This window comes from Balaenoptera borealis (assembly GCF_965194805.1).
Source record: "Balaenoptera borealis genome assembly, chromosome: 3".
Taxonomy (NCBI): domain Eukaryota; kingdom Metazoa; phylum Chordata; class Mammalia; order Artiodactyla; family Balaenopteridae; genus Balaenoptera; species Balaenoptera borealis.
The window spans coordinates 57,544,501-57,566,321 of NC_138866.1; the positions used below are offsets into that span (position 1 = coordinate 57,544,501).

Sequence of the window (21,821 nt, forward strand, 5' to 3'; positions counted from 1 at the left end):
AGAAAAAAATTAATAAGAAAAAAATTTATTAAGAAAAAATTTTTAATTTTTAAAAAAAAAATATGAAAAAACTTATTAAAAAATTTTTTAATTTCTAAAAATAGAAAATACGGAAAAAATTATTAAGAAAACATATATTAGGAAAAAAAAAATTTTTTTAAGTAAAAAAAAAAAACAAAAAAAAACGGACGGACCTAACCCTAGGACTAATGGTGAAAGCAAAGCTATACAGACAAAATCTCACCCAGAAGCATACACATATACACTCACAAAAAAAGGAAAAGGGGAAAAATTAATATATCCTGCTCCTAAAGTCCACCTCTTGAATTTGGGATGATTCATTGTCTATTCAGGTATTCAACAGATGCAGGCACATCAAGTTGTTTGTGGAGCTTTAATCTGCTACTTCTGAGGCTGCTGGGAGAGATTTCCCTTTTTCCTCTTTGTTCGTACAGTTCCCAGGGTTCAGCTTTGGATTTGGACCCGCCTCTGCATGTACGTCGCCTGAGGGCGTCCGTTCCCCGCCCAGACAGAATGGGGTTAAAGGAGCAGCTGCTTCGGAGGCTCTGGCTCACTCAGCCAGCTGGGAGGGAGCAGTACGGAGGAGGCGGGGCGAGCCTGCTGCAGCAGAGGTCAGCATGATGTTGCAGCAGCCTGAGGTGCGCCGTGCGTTCTCCCAGGGAAGTTGTCCCTGGCTGGATCACGGGAGCCTGGCAGTGGCGAGCTGCACTGGCTCCTGGGAGGGGCGGTGTGGAGAGTGACCTGTGCTCGCACACAGGCTTCTTGTTGGTGGCAGCAGCAGCCTTAGCGTCTCCTACCAGTCTCTGGGGTCCGCGCTGTTAGCCGCGGCTTGCGCCAGTCTCTGGAGTTCGTCTACGCGGTGCTCTGAATCCCCTCTCCTTGCGCGCCGCGAAACAAAGAGGCAAGAAAAAGTCTCTTGCCTCTTCGGGCGGCTGCAGACCTCCTCTCGGGCTCCCTCCCGGCTAGCCGCGGCGCGCCAACCCCTTCAGGCTGTGTTCACGCTGCCAGCCCCAGTCCTCTCCCTGTGATCTGACTGAAGCCTGCGCCTCAGCTCCCAGCCCCCGCCCGCCCCGGCGGGTGAGCAGACAAGCCTCTCGGGCTGGTGAGTGCTGCTCGGCACCGAGCCTCTGTGCGGGAATCTCTCCGCTTTGCCCTCCGCACCCCTGTGGCTGCACTCTCCTCCGTGGCTCCGGAGCTTCCCCGCTCTGCCACCCGCAGTCTCCGCCCGCGAAGGGGCTTCCTAGTGCGTGGAAACCTTTCCTCCTTCACAGCTCCCTCCCACTGGCGAAGGTCCCGTCCCTATTCTTTTGTCTCTGTTATTTCTTTTTTCTTTTGCCCTACCCAAGTACGGGGGGATTTTCTTGCCTTTTGGGAGGTCTGACGTCTTCTGCCAGCGTTCAGTGGGTGTTCTGTAGGAGCAGCTCCACGTGTAGATGTATTTCTACTGTATCTGTGGGAAGGAAGGTGATCTCCGCGTCTTACTCTTCCGCCATCTTGCCCCTACTCCTGATAAAATCTTTATGTTTCATTGGCATGCGAGTAAATTTGGGAACCAAGAATCATGAAGATTATTTTCTAGGAACAATGTTTTTTGGTGCTGGATTTCAGAAGTGTTTGATATCAAATCCTTTTGGTTAGAGAAAAAAGAGAAAATATGGCATCCATATGTTAAAAGAACAAGTTGTCATTTGGAAAGCTTTTCCCATGGAGGTTAATGATCCTTCTGTCTTCCAAGAGTCTGTAATTTTAAATATGTGCTGTTCAGAATGGCTACTCTATATAGATGATATTTTGAGTTCTATGAATAATGACATACTCAAAATACTCAACAGTCTGAAAAATTTAGGCATGAATTGTTACTTAGCAAATACCAGTTCTGCTGAATCACTAAAATAATTGAAGCACATAGTATCCCAGATTGGGGGAAAACAGACCATAAGAAGAGATCTCCTCTGTGTGAAATTAGATGAATTATTTAACATATTAGTGCCTCAAAATCTTTATCTGTAAAATAAGTATTGTAATAAAACATATTTAGGGTTACTGTAATTAAATGAGATAATTTTTAAGGGCTTAGACCAGTTGTTATCAGCATGATCATTTTTATTATCACTGAGGGGATTTTTTTTTTTTATTTCTCCCGCTTTTCCTGGAACTGAAGTTGTGTCTAAGAGTGTTTTTCTAGGAGTGCTCTATTATATTTACCACAATAAAATGGGCACATAAAAATGAAAACAAAACTGAACAACAATAATAACAAAAATAAAAAATATAAGCATTGCTTCCTTAGATATTATTTCATCTCCACTGTGATAATATACACAGTCACCTAAGGCTCATTCCTGTGGGGTTTTTTCCCACTTCTTTATTTTTCAGTATTTCATTTTCTCAAACATATAAAATAAGAGATACTCATTTTGCTTGTTTGGTAGATATAAGTTTTTTGCCTAACAATTTCTCTAGAATAGACAAATGCAGTGCATGGTATGTGGGAGTATGGGACAGTGTGACTATCAATTATTTTCTACTTTAGCCTTGTTGTTTGACTTTATCAATCCATTCAATCTTCCATTAATGGTAATTTCTCTATGTTTCTGGAAATAGTTGATTGATACCTGACTTCTCTAATGTGGTCACCTAGTGTTACTTATGTGATTTTATGAGTATTCCAAGGGAGATATGGCAAAGAGGGAAGGAAAGGGAGTAAACTGTTGCTAGCTAGTTAATATTTTAATATGACACAATAATTGTGTTTTGTTTCTTAATGGCAATGATAAGTCTTTCTAAGGTAACAAATCACACAGAAAAAAAAAAAAAAAAGAAAAGAAAAAAGCCAAAAAACCCTCCGAGCTTAAGAATATGCTTTCTCATCAATAATAATGAAAAAGGATAGAAATATTTCACTCTGAAGATATACTGAATTTTTAAAAAGCAGTATGATTCGATGGTACAGCACATTACATTAAAATCAAGCATAAACATAGTCCTAAGTTTTCACGCATGATTTTCCTAGAATAATCACCATCATCCAAAAAATTTAAAGGGATGATATTGTCTTCCTGCATGTATTTATTCCTTAAATAAAACTGAGGTTCTTTTACTAAAAAGTATATTGAGAATATATATTTGAAAATACAACTATATTCTTTGCCATGGTCTGCTCCTTTAGTTTTCTAGACATCTGTGTTCATTCTTCTTCTTATTAAAAGAATATACTCAGCCAGTTCTCAAACAAGGCAAACCTAAAGTTTCATCCAGGTTCTGCATCCAGGTCTATATCTCTGTGTAATGTGCAGCCTTCTCCATCAGCAACTTTTCTGAGGTTCTGGGACCTTCAAAATTCTGGGAAGAGCTGTCTACTGTTCTCTCTGGGCCCTGGTTCTGCTTTCTGAGAGCCTTTTCTTTGTCACTCTTCACATGGAATGGGTGATAGAACGTATATCCTCTTGGAGACTGTGGACTTTCCACAATTTTCTTCTTGGGGTACAGTTTTAGAGAAATATGGGTTGCTTTACAAGAAAAGAATCATAAGCTTTAACCCATATTTCAGTATAAAAACTTCCTTTCTATGAGAAGAATAGGTATCAGTTATTCATTAAATTGAATGTAATAAACCCTCTTTCTAAACTAACCTGTCTCAATTGTTTGCTCGCAGAGACTCCTGGGGTTGTTTGTTAGTGTATATTAAATTGGCTGTGTGCCCAAGCCTCCTGATGGATTGTTTTGTGTATGTATGTGTCTACACAAAATACACACATGTATGAATACTCTGTTATATATAAGTATGTATATGTGTGTATATGTGTATAGAGTTAAGTAGATATAGATATTAAGACTGGGGCAACTTAAAACATTTTATCTTGATGTTTATCTCTGATTAAAATGTTCTTTTTCTCTTTTGGCATTTAATGAGTCCTAGAACAGGGCTAAAGGGTCTAGGTAATGAAAAGGTATTTAGTTCTTGACCAAGAGATTAAAGCTAATAGTTTTTAAGTATCTTTTACCATTAAAAAAATGAGAAGTTGAAAAACTTCCTTTTAGTAACTTCCATTTGCTTCTTTTAAGTAAGAGTAAGCAAATGACATAATACGTAATTCTGAATTTTTGCATATTATTACATTCCAGAAGGAAAGATATTCTGAAAAGAAAGGTGCATTTTGAACTGTGAAGAGTTTTGTGCCATCTAATAAAGAAGCTCAATGAAAGCATAAAAAGCAGAAAATGGAATTACTGGTGTACTTAAATAATAATTAAGGCTTTCTTTCTAATTTATAGACTAATGTATCATATTCATATGCCATCTTACATGAATTATAGAGTATTTTTAAACATAAAATATAATGACTTCTACCTAAAAATATGGAGTTAAAACAGTAAGAAAAAAACTTTATATATTGCTGTTATACATTACTCAAAAGAACAATGAAGGCCGACACATGCTAAATAAGTTGGTGTGGTGAAGATGGCTAGTTGATCCACTGTGTTCATTCCGCATTGCTCACGTGACCATCCAACAAGAGTAAGTTCACAACCTTCCCTCCAGCTGAGTGTGGCCATGTGACTAAGTGTTGGCAAATGAAATATTGGCCAAAAGTGATGTTTGTGATTCTGGTTTGTACTATTAAAGCATATCTTTTCATTACTTTGAACCATTTCTTGTCAATTGGAATACCAGTTGATATGATGAGCCATTCTGACAATATAGATAATGAAGGAAGAGCAAAAGGACAGAAACAATTTTTTCCCTTTCATATTCAACATAGTTAATTCAAATTAATATATATTTAATTAAAATAACAATTAATAAAAATGGTATGTAAAATAAATAATTTAATAAATTTTACAAAATGCATTTATACTGTGATTTCCATTAAACTGAAAGAGTTTAAAGGTCTTGGCAACATGCTTACCCAGTTTTGAGAATTAAAGAAAAAAAGTGTATATTTACCTATAATTTACAATATTTCATTTTAGAGATAAAATTTTCTAACATTTTTTCTGCTGATATTTTCACATTTTTGCTATATGCAATAATATCATGCAATAGATTGCAAACATGGAAACTAAGTGAAATGTAAATAAAAATATGCCCCTGGTTATGGACTAGAGAAAGAAAGTGAAATATTCATGAAACAATGGAAATACTTGCAATAAGATACTTACTTTTCATGCATATTTTGAAGTCCCTTGGAAGTTTGGAAACAATTCCATTCAGAACTTTGTTTTGTTTTGTTTTGAGCACTAAGTCATCAGAAGGAAGGGAAAACACCCAACTGAGTTTTAACAAGAAAAGACAGGGGAAAAGATTGTATTTAAATAGTAGAAGTGATTCTAGACTCAAGTAATCAGGGAGTAGGGAAGCACATAATTTAAAGACATAAGCAGAAATAAAATCTGAAGCACATTTTAAGGAGATAATTTTAATGTACAAAACTCATTTACAAAACAATTTGTACTTTCAAGCATTTAAAACTGCTACTATATTTACCTTAGTAAGTAATTATTCCTTAAGAACACATTGTTACCCATTGGTTCACCCTTTTTATTAGCCCAAACTTCTCTTTTCCCTCTACACGCTATTGTTTGCCTTGTTAGTTAAGTTTATGAATAAGATGGAAAACAAGAAGAAATCATTCTTATAAAAGTATTTCATATAGATTTCCTATAGGAAAAAGAAAGAACATGTCCCATTAAACCATTTGATCTAAAAGTCCAGATACTCTATTAACCAAAAAATTATGGCTATCAGGTATTCGTTAGATCTCAGCTTCATAGCTGGGAAGTATTAATTGTCATATTTTCAATTGGGTAAGGGTATGTCCACCGATTGATAAACTTTGATAAAGCATTATTATTTATCTGTAATTTCTTTACTTCACGTGCTTTTAAGGTTAATATGAGAAGATATTTTACAGACATTAATTTACAAGTAATAACATGCAAAACTCTAGAAGATAAAGATATCAAAGTCCACAAATGAGAAAGGGTAGAAGAGACTTACCGATTTATGTTATATTTTTACATTTATGCATACATCACCTAGTGGTATTTATAAAATATAACCGTATGAAGCTAAAATATAGTTTTCAATAAAGATAGGATAAAACATTTTAAATGAAAGCAAAACATTGTGTAAGTTTCATTGGCGGCATTCTTTTATTCCTTGGAAATACATAAAATAAGGGTTTCAATGAAGGGTATTTTGAAATAAATGAAATATAGCATATCTTGGATATACTAATTATATTGAGCAGATAGTAAATATCTGCTTATGTTTGATCCGCTTGAGGCATCACTTGTTTTAGGACACTCCAGAAGTTTTTTAATTTATCTTTTTCATGTAAAGTATATTTGGGAGGGGGCGAGGGGAAGGAATGAACTGGGAGTCTGGGGTTAATAGATGCAAACTATTACATATAGAATGGATAAACAACAAGGTCCTACTGTATAGCACAGGGGACTATATTCAATATCCTGGGATAAGCCATAATGGAAAAGAATATAAAGAAGAATGTATATATATGTATAACTGAGTCACTTCTCTGTACAGCAGAAATTAACACATTATAAATCAACTATAGTTCAATAAAAATAAATAAAATATATTTCCATTTATAGAATGCAACTTTATTAATATGTCTATTCATTTCTGTATGTTAACTGGATTATTCAAATTTTCTCTCTCCAATTATTTTTCTCTACTAAATAAGTTGGATTCTGAAAGTGATATCAATATTGCCATTCTTGCTTACTTTTTTCTTGAATTTGCCTGAATATCTATTATGTGTTTTCAACATTTAATGTTATGTTTTAGGAGATTTTCCTGTATATAATGTGTAGAAAAGTTGATTTTAACCTAACATTAAAATCGGTTTTTAAAAATGAATTTATTTTTGCATACATATATAAGTATATGTGCATGTATGTAATACATGTGTACATATGTAATTTTACTCCTTTCATATTAGTTGATTTTAAAAATTAATTTTTACTTTGTTGCATTCTCTTTTACCTTTTACTTATTTTTGCTGATTTTAGTTTTATTCATCCTCACCTTTACTCCAGTTAGGTTGGAAGGCTCTTTTAAGCTTTTCCATTTGTCAACTCTTTTTATTTTTTCTCACATTTTCAATGTCAATGATCATTTTAGTATGTTTTCACCATATCTATATATATCACCTCTATCTTACAACAAAAGCACTCCATGGTGTCATGATTTCCCTACCCAGAATATAACACTGTATAGATGTTTAGTCACTCAACTGCCAATGCTCGAAAATCTTTATAATGTTTTTATTTTTCTCCTCAATCCAACGCCCAAATCCTAGATGTTGCCAAAATACTTTGGTAATTTCAGTTACAGGTATTATTATTTTTCCCTTGCAATTTGAATCTTTTATTTCAAGGAAATATTTTCAAATAGCAATTCAAGTCTTCAATTCAGGAGAAATATATCCATGATTATATTATTTATATTCTTTGTTTTCTTCCTCAGGGAGAGCACCTGGGCTCTGAAATCTCTGCATTAGAGATCCCTTATCCTTGCACACCTTGTGAAAATGCTGTCATTTTCTGGGATCAAGAATATCTGGTAGATCATCCTAGGTAAGGCCTCCAAATGGAAGTCGCTCCCCTACTCCAATAAGGTAAAATGCCTTCCTAACAATAGAAAGCACACTTTTACTTTAGTCTTCTTCCTTCTGTTTCTTCCTCAGATTTTGTTTCATAGGAGAACAAAATCTTTCCGTGTGAGCTCCTTTACAAATCATGACTTCCCCTTTTGCCAGTCTTATATTCTTTCACATATATTTTTTATGATTTGGAAGGAGAAATATGTTTGAGAGAGTATAAATAAATTGAAAGTCTCAATAGACAATAATCTGGTTAATGAAATTGTATTAAATGATTTTTTTAATATTAGGAAATGCATTTTATTTAACATCTATATTTGACAATTTTACACATTTGCTCAAAGTAGAGCTAGAAGTTTTAGAGGAAATTTTTTGAATATCTGTCTAAAGATTTAGTATTATACATGCAAATGCATTAATTTCACTGTTTAATTTACAGCAAAAAAAAAAAATCTATGTAATGTAAGTAGACTTTAATATTTTGTAACAGGGAATTCCCTGTCAGTCCAGTGGTTAAGACAGTGCTTTTACTGCCGTGGGCCCGGGTTCAATCCCCGGTCAGGGAACTAAGATACCACAAGCCATGTGGTGTGGCCAAAAAAAAAAATTTTGTAACAAGTTAAAAATTACCTGTGACTCTCATAGCATAAAAAATATGGCCTCTCTATCATCAGCCATTCTTTTCTTTCCCCTGAAAGTAAATAATGTACATTTTCTGAACCCTAATCTCCCATTATTATGTGAATTCAGAAAAATATAACACCTTAATATATCCGTATACTATTATTGAAAATCTTAAGGATTAGCCTCTTATATGTACCTTCTTTTACTGACTATAATCTCCTTGATTGTTGAATGAACGCACTGTGCACGCATAGTAATAGCAATGAATTGCAAATATTAACACTGTCTTAACCTGAATAATTTTCCATGGTTATACATGGAATATATGCAGTTTTTATCCAAAATAAACCAAATTCTTGGTAATTCAATTGCTCCAGGAACTATTTTTAAGATCCTATATTGTGAAACTCTACTAAATAAACCAAATTGCTAATGTATGTTCACAAAGATTAGTAAACTTAAAATTTTCATTTTACTTGTCATAAATACTTTTTGGATTATATATTTTAAATAATGCATTAAATCATGGTGATTCTTAGATGCATATGTTGAGTTCAAATTCAATGTAAAGGTCAACTGAATATTTCCACAACAGGTTCATTCTAAATTGATACTGTTAGGAATAAGTCCACGCAATCAATGCTCATATATAATGCCAAATATAATTAAAAAGTGATTAAAAAAAGATAAATATACTCCCACCTTCTTTGTTAGCATGAAGAATGATAACACGTATTCATGATATAAAGGTCTAAATTACATGGCAGTTCAGAAATGACAGAACACAACAGTTAATTTTACTTGCCCTTATTTTAAAAAATGAATTTACATTTTAAAATGTAAATATTTTAAAATTCAGGCATAGTCATTAAATATATATGTTAGAATTTCTATTTGTATTGTGCTTTTAAATGTAAGTGTTGATTCTCAACAGGGTGGTTGAGAATTTGCAGTTGATATCAAACTATCGGTTCTGTTCCAATTGATTTTATTCTTAGTAAAATCAATATGTGTTTCTTGCTTTTACTGTGCACAGAAAAAGCAGACAGCAATGAATCACATGAATGTCTTCCTGATTTATTTACATAAGCACAGTTGGTACAGCTGGTCAGTTGTGCTAACTGGCCTATTTGCCATCTAAATGATTATGCTCTCTTTTCCAAAGGATTAAACCATACAGGTGAGAAAATGTCTTTTATTCTGAAATCAAGCAGCTGTAAAATATCCAAAATTCTGAGGCGTATCAGGGGACTGAAGTCAATGGGTTGATACTGCAGAAATCTGTACTGCTACTTTACTCAGGCATCTACCAGGAGACTGCTGTTTTTCAAGCATACATTCTTCAGCCAGACTCAGCAAATCTTAAGTCAGAATCCTGACAGGCTTTAACTGGATTTCCTCACCATCTGTATACCCTTAAAATGACATTTCCCATGAAAAAGACTTCCTTCCCAGTGATTTGGGTTCTGGACTTTTGGGAGCTGCTATATTCACAGAGGACCAGGCAAAAGTCTTTGTGAAATGCATTAGCACAAATTTCCTCTCAAAATAGAAAGATGTTTAGAAAATGTTACCATTATTAAGATTGAATTATGTAATAAAAAGTGATCTCTTTTTTTAATTATAGATTTCATTAGGTACCCTCCGTATGAAATTAATTGTAATAGTCATTGTGTGAGATACAAAGGAGAAAATGAAAGAAATAAGGGGGAAAAATAAAGAATATTTCTCTTATGAACACACCTTGTGTTTAAATAATGATTCTTTCATTTACTACTTGTGTAGATTTAGGTAAGTGGTTTAATGTTTTTGACTATTAATTTACTCATTTCCAAATGCCAGTAGTAATATGTGAACTCCTTATTGTGAGAAATAGGCACTTGTAAAATATCCAATAGCGATCTGGCTACAGATCCCAGAGGAAGCCTCTAGAGCATAAAGATCTACAAATGGAGGTAGATCAGTGGTAGGCAGCGGTCTTGTTGGGGGCAACAGGGCAGGATACTCGCGCTGACTATAGGGGCTTTTATGGATGCTGTTACCTATAGCAGAGGACAGGGAGTTGAATAAGAAAGCACACAGACAACACACTATTGCAGGAGTTACAGAAGTGAGAGAGACTGAATTGTGATCCAAAGTTCCTGATGTCTGTAAACCAGTGAACAGGGAGTCTGAAAGTCAATTTTTGAGCATTCAATCATGTTTCTTTCAGGTATGCAGGGAGAATACCTACCAGCCTGGAACACTGCCATCATTTCTCCTATTCATAGACCTACATACAGCAAGGCTCAGGGATAACTCATTGTATTTAAACCTAAATAATAATGAGAAATGAATGAACAGAAGATCTAAACAGAAATAAGAAAAACAAACATCATATTTTAAAACATTCATTAAAGTCTATCAGGTAAACTTAAATAAAGGAAAGGTATACCATGCCCTTGAATTATCAGAATTATAGAGATTCACGTTCTCCTAAATTATCTATTTCTTAAGGGCCCACTGAATGGGCACAATAATTTAACAATTTTTAAGACATAGAAAACCTCAAAGATTCTGAAAAAAAAAATGTTCAGATAGCTTATTTTGAAACACACTAAAAAAATAGAATTATCAGAAGAGAACAAAAACAAAGCAAACCAAAAAGGCCTATCATACAAACTTGTCAGTGTAGCATAGTGGATAATCTATACATTTAGCTCAATAAGAATGAAAAATTCTATAGCATTTCTAAGCTTCAAAAGCAGATTTTAATTTTCCTGTGTAAAAAAATACATTTGAAATAATAGCAAAACATGTACTAAAATTAGAAGAGACCCCACTATCAACACATTAAAACTTGTATATACAATTTAATTAAAATAATGCAATATATTTAAATAAATAAATTGTTCAGCAGAATAGAGTCTACAAATACACTGAAATTCATATATAATAAATGTTTTACTGCTTATTCATAGAGGAAACAATGGATTGTTTTATAAACACTTTTTATAGAACTGGTCTTTCTCAGAAAAATGCAAATTTAAAAGTTATGAGACAAAAATAGATAAATTTACCTGCATATAAATAACAAATTGTTATATAGTAAAAAAAAAACCACCATGAATGATGTATAAGAGTATCAAGGAAACTAGACTTGCAACACATATAACAAAGGGATAAATTTTAATCTTGTAACAGGTCCTAAGAATCATTCAGAGAAATAAACCAAGGGAAAATAGTCAAACCTCCCACAGGAAGACAGCATCCATTTGGTAAAGCTTTCAGCATTAAAGGAATAGAAGGTTATGAAAGAAAAATTGCAGTTTGCCCAAACCCAGATTCAGTATTTAAGGCATCTTGATATCAGAACAAGAGCTAGATCTAGGGCCATGTAGACCTCATAATGTCCTAAATTTCCAAAACCCAAAACTTAGTGGTAACTGCGAATTTCTTGGATTAGTTGGTTATTGCTGAAATTGGATTCCAAATTTCTCTTTTATGGCCAAACGTCTGTATATTTTACTAAATAATAACAACCCCAATCCAATTTTTTGGAAGGAACTAGATGGCATAGCTTTAAGGCTTTAAAGGAGATTTTGATGAACCCATCTGCCCTTGGGCATCACAATTATCAGATTCCCTTTTACCTTTTTTATATGAAAAGGAAGGGAATGCCCTTGGGTATTCACCCCAAAACACAGGGAACACCATTGACCCACAGGGTACTGTAGTCATCAATAGGACTTTGTGGCGTGAGGATACCACCCTTGCCTTAGAGCTTTTACTGCCATTGCCCTTTTGGTTAAAGCCACCAAGAAAATTATTGTGTTCCCATTTAACCATTTTAGTACCTTATGCAGTAGACACTCTCCTGAATTCTCATCACACTCAACATTTCTCAGTCAACCACCTCACCTCCTATGAAGTCTTTTTGTTAACTTCTTCTCCTCTTCTTTCCTGGCAGGGACTCAGCCAAAGAAAAGCCATGGACTCATTGTTTACTATAGTCCTCCAAACTTTCTTTTTCCCTCAAAAAAAGAGTTCTCCTTCCCTTGCTGTTTGGGGACTTATGCTTCAACTCTTCTCTATCAAACCTAAGAAAGTTCTCCACATGTTTAAGAGTGCATGAAGTTAGGTTGGACCAATCCAGATAATACAGGATAATCTCCCTGCCTTAGGTTCATAATCATAATCATATTTTAAAATGCCATTATTCCATATAAGGCAACATATTCACAGATTCCATGGACATCTTTGGAAGGCCATTATGTTGACTACAACAAACATATTAAAGAAAAGAAATTGAAAAAATGTTCAAAAGTAGAATCAAAGGAGGTTAATATAATACACACTAATACACAGAGGCATGAATAGATATATGTGTGTATATGAGTAACTGTTAATTACTTCTTTTATTTCTGACTCCTACCAGATATTTCTGTATGTGTTATTCCAATAAACCAATCTTACAAATTACTCCATGCTTTAATGGAAAATTTTAAAGTATTATGGTTGAAAATATTCATGTTTTTAAAAATTCCAGTGAATATTGCTTCATATCATATACCAGTTTCTCATTAATTAGCTTTTAACTCATAGACATCATCTAGCAATTTCTTTTAAACGTGTGTATTAATCAAAGTTATTTTAGTTGTAAACAGCAAAACTAAGTCTGGACATTTTAAGTATAAAAATATAACTTTTGGAGTAAAAATAGCATAATTTACAGAATCAAAGGAAGAGTTGAAAGCTAAACCTTCAGAAGGGCAAGTACCAGGGAAGATTCTGGGACCTGAGAAACAAGAATGTCCATGGATCTCCTCTTGAGAGGGCTCTCAATAATAAGATTTAGATTCAAGCCCTCTTGGGTTATGTTTCTCTTTTTCATGTTTTAAAGTTCTGGGACAGAGCATATGATTGACCAAACTTGAATCACACATTTATTTTCCCGTTGACCTATCAACCATTGACATGGGAAAGCGAAATCATGTGTGTAAACTCGCTCAGTGGAGGTCCACTCATGTGCATTGAGGGACATATCCAGATAAGAAACACTTCACTACAAGCCAAATAATCACTTCAAAAAATGCCTGGCATAACCTGCATTGAATAAAATACCTGCATGAATTATCAGCCAGGTATTATTTCAGACATAAATAGCTTTTAAAACTTCATTCATCACTTAAATATTCATTGGTATGAGTAAACAGTGCTATTTTGAAAATAAAGTTAACCTACAATAAAATGGATGCACTGTTACAAATTTGGAAATGCAGAGTAAATTTCCTAGATTTATGGGACCAAGTCAGATTGTCTACTTATGTCTTTAGAGAGGTCTATTTCTACATTTTGTTTTCCTGTTAAATATTCCTGTTAAATATTGCCCCTTCAATGCTACACTAAAAATGACACTATAACTTATATAAAACTCATATTCTAAGACAGTAGACATGACAAACCAAAGAAATCTGACCACCTACTTTATATTTTCTCTATTTTATTGTCCAAAGGCATGGTTAATATGATCTGATAAGAAATATGCCTTAAGGTACTCCATAAAACGAAAGAACAAGCAATGTTATTAGTCAAGAAAATATATGAAGATAATGGCAATATTTTATTCCTTATTATATTAAAGCCTATCCCTGTTATTTTCGGTACCAACATCCAACTTCCCATATTGGCCATCCGGATAAAGTAAATGACATTATATAAGGGACTGACAAACTTTGCTGCAGATAGCGCATATGCTTTCCTTGAAGAATACTTCACATTCTTTATACTGTGCCATATGTTTTCCATCTCGCTGACAATTACTGCATTAATGGAGAATGAAGTATACTTATCTGAAAATATCCATCTACCTTTAAGTCATTACTTGAGAATACGGGAAAAATTAAAAAGACACACAGTTTCTGAAAAGCCAAACACATTTTTCTACATGGTGTAAAATGCTTTAATTAACTTTTATTTTCTTTTGATACCCAGACCTTTTATAATAGAGAATTCCTGGGAATTTAGTTATCTTCATAGACACTAATGCTTTATTTACGTATTTTATTTGACAAGCCTTTGCTCTGTGCCAGGTGCTATTCTAAGTGTTTCTTATGTATGAGGTAGTCTTATTATATTCATCCCATAGGTGAGAAAATTAATGCACAAAGAGCTTAAGTGATTTGCCCAAGTGCCAAAAAAAAATGTCATAGCCATTTATATAGAGGTATAAGACACAAATTAAACTATGTCTGGAGCCTGGAAAAAGCTATGTGGAGTGAGAGTTAAATATTTTTGTTCAATTCATTTATATTTATTCCACTATAGGCAAATTATTTTAACTTACATAATATTTTTAGTATTGTAGTGAATTGTTATCCTTAATGAGATATTCCACTAAAAATAAATTAATATATCACAGCATTAAAACTATACTACATTTTTATTATAACAGATAGTGCAAAATACTGATTCATTTTTATGGTAATAAATATAATTTCCTTCCTTCCTATAATAAAAAGTACTGCCATTAACAACTGTCACTGAAAAAAATAAATGTTACATATTTAAATGTTACTTTATTTTATTTTTTAACATCTTTATTGGAGTATAATTGCTTTACAATGGTGTGTTAGTTTCTGCTTTATAACAAAGTGAATCAGTTATACATATATGTATGTTCCCATATCTCTTCCCTCTTGCATCTCCCTCCCTCCCACCCTCCCTATCCCACCCCTCTAGGTGGTCAAAAAGCACCGAGCTGATCTCCCTGTACTATGTGGCTGCTTCCCACTAGCTATCTATTTTACGTTTGGTAGTTTATATATGTCCATACCGCTCTCTCACTTTGTCACAGCTTACCCTTCCCCCTCCCCATATCCTCAAGTCCATTCTCTAGTGGGTCTATGTCTTTATTCCTGTCTTGCCCCTAGGTTCTTCATGACCTTTTTTTTTTTTCCCTTAGATTCCATATATATGTATTAGCATACTTTATTCGTTTTTCTCTTTCTGACTTACTTCACTCTGTAGGACAGACTCTAGGTCCATCCACCTCACTACAAATAACTCAATTTCATTTCTTTTTATGGCTGAGTAATATTCCATTGTATATATGTGCCACATCTTCTTTATCCATTCATCTGTTGATGGACACTTAGGTTGCTTCCATGTCCTGGCTATTGTAAATAGAGCTGCAATGAACATTTTGGTACATGACTCTTTTTGAATTATGGTTTTCTCAGGGTATATGCCCAGTTGTGGGATTGCTGGGTCGTATGGTAGTTCTATTTTTAGTTTTTTTAAGGAACCTCCATACTGTTCTCCATAGTGACTGTATCAATTTACATTCCCACCAACAGTGCAAGAGGGTTCCCTTTTCTCTTAAATGTTACTTTAATTAAAATTCTTTTGGATACATAGCTCAGTGACCACAAACTCACTGTTGAACTTTTTCTTGCTTTTAAGTCTTTATTTTTTCTTTAATGTAGGCAACTACATACCTAGATATAGTTTTGCTTTTTTCTTTTTGTTTTTCTTTTTAAAGAGTTCAATGATTATTTCCAAATTTATTTATGTTTCAAGACCAAGAAATATAGAGTACTTAAAATATTCTCTGTTCTGTTGTATTACCAAGAAACTGAATTCCTATTTCTCAAGATCACCATAAGCATTCTAAACTTTCCAATACTTTTTCATAAAATTTATTCACTGATGAAAATGTGGTTGTGTGCCTTTAGCATCTGAAGGCTTTGCATTATTAGTCCAACTTAAACAACTCCTTTTAAAATAAAATAAAGCTTTGTCCATCCCTTGGGTTGGATAAAGGCAATATATTGTATAAAAACAGCAAATTTTCTGTTTGCTATTGTTAGAATGATACACTCTTGAAACTTCTAATACTTTCTTTCATTAAACATTATTGTATGGAATCTGTTTTTCTCCTCTTCTGATCACTAGAATTCAATATCCTTCACGAGAAAACATTTTCAATTCCAACCCTGCAATTAATAACATGCGAGAGCAGAGCTCAATAGATGTCGGAGTTATAAAAAATAGACACCTTGAAATCTCTAATTAAATAAAGCTAGCATAATTTGCCAACAGAAATACTGAATTTTAATTTTGCCAAGGGGTAGCTTTAGGGCATCATTTAATCCAATAGATTGCCATCCAAACAACTATCAAATCAAAGACTATTAGCTAAATACTCAGTAGGAAACTGAAAGTTTGAAAAGTTTCCTAAAAAACCCCTGAGGTGAAGACTGATGATTATTTTATCTAAACAAATATGAGTGAGATTTATTTTCTTTCAGTGTCTTTGTGACCAGAACATCAAGGGCTATTGATTCATTACTCTGTGGTTTGTTTTCAGTATGAGAAAGCTAGGGTGAGAAAAACTTCTAGAGAAAGAATTTAACTGCACTTGAAATTCTATTACACTTTCAGATAACAAAAATTTTTACCCAGGACTCATTCGGTAAATGTACTCATTATGTAAATCACTGAATTAAGCATTTTTGTACCCTTATTTTACCAAAAAATAAACTTTTCTCATTCAATAAGCAATCTTGAGTGAAAACAATAAAAATCAACAGTTTATTGACAAAGTGTTATTATATATAAAATGCATTTTAATGAACCATAAAATTATAATTTGTATTGCCACAGTACACTTTACCTGATGACTTGATAAGATAGAACCAGTTACTTAAGCATACTTTGAGCATAAATTATCTGATAACTACTTAGACTTTAAAAAATTGTTTAGTACCTTTAAAGCCCTGAATAGTGCTCTAGACAATGATGGCACCTCTGGTAGATTCTGTTGGTGCCCCACTCATATCGTCTTGGTCTTCATAATTTCTAACCATGTTTGCTTGACTTCCAGCTGCCACCACCTGCATGCCTTTGTCCTTGGGCTCTTCTGGCTGACACAGTCTGCTCTGCACATAGGCAAGGCATGCAGGAAATGCCAGGAGTCATTACTGGCATCCCTCAGAAGCATTCCACAAGTGACTGACAAATTAGGAAAGCACTCTACTGATGGCAATTGTTAAAAAATTCTCCTAGAGTCCTGACCAAGGTGACCTTAAAGTTTCGCTCTGCTAGACCAAACTTCAGACAGGTTTATTCCTTATTCTAGGCCACTGACATCCTTTTTCTTAGTGTATTTACTTTAGAAAAATTTTCATTGTAAATCCCTTTTCTGCCACATTGAGATATAAATCTTTTAGAAAGCCTCTTCACAGTTTTAAAACCCCTGACTGTCTTTGGTCAGGACCTGAGAACCATTCCTCTGAAAAGTAATCATAAGGAAGATAGAGACCCTATCTCTCGGTTTCTGTAGAAGCATAGGAGCCAACCTTCAGTCTGCAACCTTGCTCCAAGTTGTAAATTACTTCCTGTTAAGAAGATGGGAGAATATTTACTTTTCCTTTGGATAAAGAAAATTAAAAAACGCAGATGACCTAAGGTCTCTACCTCACCCCGTTCTTAAAAACCCCACTGCCATTTTTTTTCTTTTCTTTTTAAAAAATTATTTCACAATTGTCGAGCACAGTCTGAAATCTGGCGTCTCTTTCCTTGGATCTTCCTTGCCTCTTTAAGTTTGTCTGGTGCAATTTTTGCTCTGACAGCCTCAATGCAAAAGACATTTGGAGAGGTCACCTTCTGTGTTTGTGTCTAGATAGTTGTTGTTTGGTTTCTCATTTAATCTTTAAGGGACCGTATCTCGATTGAATTTATGACTCAAAAGAGATGTGGGTTCTAAAGTTGTTTTAAAATGTACTATGATAGAGGATGAAAACTTTTCTACATCCAAGCCAATTTCCTCATTTTCTCCCCTAGTAAGGGGAGAAAACAAGAGTTCACACTTTGGACGTGGGAATGAGCACTCTTAGAGGAGTTCATTAAAATTTTTAGATGGGTGATAATCCTGACAAACAAAAGAGAAAAGAAAAAAATATGATCCTTTTGGTATTGACCCTCCTGAGTTGGTCTCCAACAAAGGTCCTTCTGCCCGGTGTTGCTCTTGTCGATAGAAGGAGACTGAGTTCAATTCAGATGCAAAGGAAAGCTTTATTCTTTGCTCAGAGAATGGAGAGGTGAGAGATCTGGGGCTAGAGTGCATGCTCTCCCAGAAAAACTGAAACATCACCAGCGAGGCTGCTCTATAGGGTTGTTGGCAGCAGGGAGGGGCCGGGGTTCTCGCAGGGAGGGTGCAGCTGCGCTGCTCATGACTCCAGGTCACACCCAGTGCCGGGCGTAGCATCTCTGCACACGGCCCACCACCGCCATCTTGAATTGAGTGTCATGCGCTCTGCACACAGCCCTCTGGGTTGACGTGTATGACAGCACTTTGGTGCTAGGAACTCTAGTGTGAAGGCCGAGTAAGAGGCCCTGTGAGCAAGTGAAACTAGACTAAGTCCAAAGGAAGAGAAAAGGTTAGATTTTATTTTATGACCCAGATTTTATTTTTATTTCCTGGGAATTGTTAATGGGCTACATGAAGTGCATTAATGGCTACGGAACTTTAAAAAGATGTATGTAAATTGTTTGAAATTCCTTCAGGTCAAAGAAAGAGTCTCACTACCCTCTCCTAGGTATGGATTAGACTTAGTGACTTGGTTCTAATGAATAGAATGTGGCCAAAGTGACTGATTTATGAAGCTATAGTCCAATGGGCTTCCACCAGACTGTCTCTATCTTGGGATGCTAATATTTGGAACCCAGTTACTGGGTTTTAAGAAAGCTCAGGCCATGTGTCAAGCCCAAGTCTTCAATCCACTGAGTCACTGTCAATCTTTGAGTTTTCCAGTTGAGGCCATAGGTATTGTAGAGCAAGGACAAAAATCCCTGGAGTCTTGTCCAAATTCCTGAACCACATAATTCATGTGGGTTGTTTTACAACACTATATTCTGTAGCAAATTTGTTCTGCAACAGTATATAAATGGAATATATATATATATGTTTTTATAAAAGAATACTTTTAATAAGATGTTTAATAAACCTAATAAGAAAAATGTATAGTCTTCTCAAAAGACAGTGAAAAACATTTAGTAAAATGCATCAACCTCTTCTTTCTTTCTTTATAGATTTAAGATAATTTTTTAGAGAAGTTCTAGGTTCACAAAAAAATTAAAAGGAAGATATAAAGATTTCCCCTATATTCCCTGCCCTTATGTATGCAAAGACTTCCCTCTTAACAATATTCCCCACCAGAGGAGTACATATGTTACAATTAGTGACCTACGTTAACACCGTTATCACCCAAAGTCCATAGTTTATATTACAGGTAACTCTTTGGTGTTGCACATTCTGTGGATTTGGGCAAATGTATAATGACATGTATCAACCATTGTATAATCATATAGAATAGTTTCACTGCCCTAAAAATCCTCTATGCTCTGTCTATTCATTTTTATGGTTTTCATACTTTGCCTTTTCCAGAATGTCATATAATTGGAATCATACAAGACGTAGTCTTTTTGATTGGCTTTTTTCAACTTGGTAATACGCATTTAAGTTGGTGTTGTCAGTATTCTGGATTTTGGCCATCCTAATAGATGTGTAGTGGTATCTCATTGTTTTAATTTGCATTTCCCTGGAGACATAAGATTTGGAACAAATTTTCATATGCTTGTTTGTCAACTGTATGTCTTCTTTAGTGAGATCTCTGTTAAGATCTTTTGCCTTTTTTTTAGTAAGGTTTATTTTCTTTTAAGTGTTCTTTGTATATTTTGGATAACAGTTCTTTATCAAGTGTGTCTTTTGCAAATATTATCTTCAGTCTGTGGCTTGTCTTCTCATTCTCTTAATGTTGTCTTTCCAGAGCAGAAGTTTTTAATTTTAATGAATTCCTACTGATCAGTTATTTCTTTACTGGATCAGGCCTTTGGTGTTGTTTTTAAAAAGTCATCACCATACCCAAGATCATCTAGGTTTTCTCCTATTTTATCTTCTAGGACATTAACCATTAAAAAAAAAATACACACATACATATACCCACTCATATCGAAATGGAAAACTAAAATCTCTTGAAAAGCTAGTAATAGTCATACACTTCTTGACGTATGAAACATCACTCTTCCTCCAAAAGAAAACATCATAATCAATAACAAAACACAAAACATTTCCAAAAACAATTTCTGCAGAATACCAGTTCCAAGGTTAGTAAGTGACACTTGAAAATATGACGTTATTTAAATTACCTCAAAGGGGAATCATTTTTAACATAAAACACTGAAAAATTAATGAGATAATGTTGATAGATTTTATTACATAACATTTAATAATGTCAACTAGTCCCCATGTACCCCATTCTCTCCCCAAAATGACACCCCTGGAAAATATTCATAAAAATCAGAAATAGGCATTGATATTCTACAAAAAAATAAAAATAGGTATTTGTGAAAGAAAAATAGAGGGACAAATGCTGTTAATTTACATAAGCAGAAATAGATGTAATTAATAAGTAATTTTTAATAGTAATCTCAAGAGTTATGGAAAATTCTCAAAATTAAACAAAAATGAAATTCATTTATAAATTATTAATGTGTTTTAAGATAATAATTTTTCCTTATGCTTATGAATGATTCTTACACATTATTTTGGGGAATAGCTGTTGGTTGACCCCTTAAAAACTTTGTAATATATATATTCAAAGCATTAAAGGTTTATAAAATTTGATCAGGTTTTTGTAATTTTAAGAACCAATTTTTGGTGAATATTTAGATATCATTAAAGATACAACAGCAATTTTCATAACAGATTTATTTGCAATACAGACAAAATTTTTAAAAATAACAAAAAAGAAAGAATGTTTTAACCAATTGTGATGCAGCTATACAAGAGAATAATACATAGCCACTGAAATCATGTAATTTTCACTTCAATTAGACAAATGACACAAACATCGAAAACAATAACATATGAGTAGAGCAATAGAATTTATTATTTGCAAAATAAGATCTTAATTTTGTCTCATATATAGTATATATGCATATAGGAACAGCTTTATATCAACTACATTAGTTGTAGGCCTCTATATTTGTGGGCTTACATATGTAATTTTTTTTTATATGTAATTTTTAATTCTTCCCATCTTTCTCAATATAAACTGAACAAGTATTACATTTTAATCAGAAAAAAACTCAGATATCAGATATTTCAAAAAAATTACAATTTGAATTTAAAAAAGGAAATTAACAGCCATAGATATTTTTACAGAGATATTTTTACGATTATGAAACCAATTAGGACTATTTAATAGCTTCTTTACATAGTGAAAGATGTAAATAAATATTTTAAAGTTACTGACCTATGCTTTTTTGATTAAGCATGCAAGTATTTCTCAAATAAATTAAGAAATAGGAGTCAGGGTTGTAAAATAGCAGGAAATTGAATTAATTATCACCCCCAGCATGAAATTGTTTCAAATGGTGCTTTTAGAGTTAGAAAGTACTTTTAAGTGTATTTCAAAGTTCTGTTACACACTGTCATAAACAAGGAAACAAAGGCCAAAAGCACTGCCTGTACTGTGCTTTCTTAGTATATTTTAATGTACT

At 33.8% G+C, this 21,821-nt stretch overlaps 1 long non-coding RNA gene across 1 annotated transcript in view; it reads left to right on the forward strand.

The window, feature by feature from the left end:
* The window catches only part of LOC309625151, a 99,136-nt gene extending 77,954 nt beyond the window's left edge, over positions 1-21,182 (forward strand). Inside the window, exon 2 of the long non-coding RNA XR_014242358.1 lies at positions 15,549-21,182. This is a non-coding gene — a long non-coding RNA (uncharacterized lncRNA). The remainder of the gene's footprint in view (positions 1-15,548) is intronic.
* The last annotated feature ends 639 nt before the right edge of the window (positions 21,183-21,821 follow it).